The 1,567-nt window shown below is 38.0% G+C and overlaps 1 long non-coding RNA gene across 1 annotated transcript in view; it reads right to left on the reverse strand.

Annotated features, from left to right (window-relative positions):
- Positions 1 to 1,493, reverse strand: part of LOC104983143 — a 16,054-nt gene extending 14,561 nt beyond the window's left edge. The window contains exon 1 of the long non-coding RNA XR_824596.1: positions 1,312 to 1,493. This is a non-coding gene — a long non-coding RNA (uncharacterized LOC104983143). The remainder of the gene's footprint in view (positions 1 to 1,311) is intronic.
- Between the last annotated feature and the right edge of the window lie 74 nt (positions 1,494 to 1,567).

Below are 1,567 nucleotides of genomic sequence, written 5' to 3' on the forward strand. Positions count from 1 at the left end.
GTGGAAGACACAAGAATTTTATCTCTTAAAATCAACACATCAGAGGCACTCAGCAGTGAAAAGATGGCTGGTGCAGACATTTAAAATTAGCTTCCCCTTACAGTTCCTTAGCAACGCTCTATCAGAATGTTATTGTTTTTAATGTGCATTGCACAATGCTCATGCGCACATCAAATAGCTGGGAAATGGCCATTGTTAACTGACACTGAACCAAAAGATAGGAAAAACATAGGACTGCAAACACCCTCCTCATTGCCCTTATGGAGAGGAACAAATAGCCCCATTGTCTGTTGCCCTTCCCTCCTTGGCTGCCCATTAGGGGTGCCAATCATTGGCCACCTAGCCTTGTGCTTTCTCCCCTTGGCTTCTCTAGAATTTCCTTCTACTTGCTCACAGGTGACTGATACCATTATGTTTTTTTTTTTTTAATTGAAGTATAACTGACATATGACATTATATTAGTATCAGGTGTACAACCTAGTGATTTGACATTTGTATGCATTGTGAAATGATCACCCTAATAGGTCTATGTACCATCTGTCACCATACAAAGTTACAGGTTTTTCTCTCGCAATGAGAACTCCTAAGATTTTCACTCTTAGCAATTTTCAGATTTGCAATACAATATTATTGACTCTTGTCCACATGCTCTCTGCCATTCTTTTTATTCACTGAAGGGGGAGCGGGTCAGTGACTTTGTTTTATGTTAGGGCAATGAACCAAGAAAAATAGTCCAAGAAACGAATGCCTTTCTTTGTGAAAATTGTATTCTATCTAAGGAAGTGAAAAAAATAACAAACTAGTACATATATATTTAACTGTACTTACATTTAAATGAAGGGGTAAGATACAGTTTTAAAATATACATAAAGGCATCAGATTCGAAGCTCAAGTGCCCACCACTACTATACACTAGGCATATTCTGCACTTTAATGTATCACGTGGTAGCTGTATGTCTCTGGTAAAGGCACTGTCAAGGCATTAATTTCCTCATCTGTAAATCTCACTTAGTAATTGCTCCACAGTAAAAGCTATCTCATCATTAACTCTTCAGACTAATGTGCCAAGCAAGGAAGACACCTTATAAATGTTAAGTTAGTATTCTTATTTCTGGAAACAGCTTATTTGAATTGAAAACACTCTAAGTCAGAAATTCACATTTGAAAAGAAATTCTTCTCACAATGATCCCAAGTTGGCATTCTGTCAGCACTTGTTTATGTTAACATGGAAACTACACATGCCAGTTGTGTATGGCAGTGAGTAGTCTACTTCCGGTGAGTCTGAGTGACTTCCAAGTCATGGCACTTACCTCTGGAACTAGGGAAGGAGTTGTTGAGTTGCTCCATCACTTCCTCTAACCCTGTGCTTGAGTCCTGGGGAGGACTGAGAAGGTCTTCCTCGCCTAAATCAAAGCAAACACAAATAATGGCAAATTACACTTTAGGAAAAAGACAGTGAGACTAGAGAAAAGGTTCATGATAGCATTTTAAAATCCATCATAAATTCTTTGCCACTTGTTCATAAATAACAGAAATAAAAATAACCTCTCAAGCTTACTAATTAGG

The sequence above is a fragment of the Bison bison genome, unplaced genomic scaffold (genome assembly GCF_000754665.1).
Source record: "Bison bison bison isolate TAMUID 2011002044 unplaced genomic scaffold, Bison_UMD1.0 scf7180017861786, whole genome shotgun sequence".
Classification (NCBI taxonomy): domain Eukaryota; kingdom Metazoa; phylum Chordata; class Mammalia; order Artiodactyla; family Bovidae; genus Bison; species Bison bison.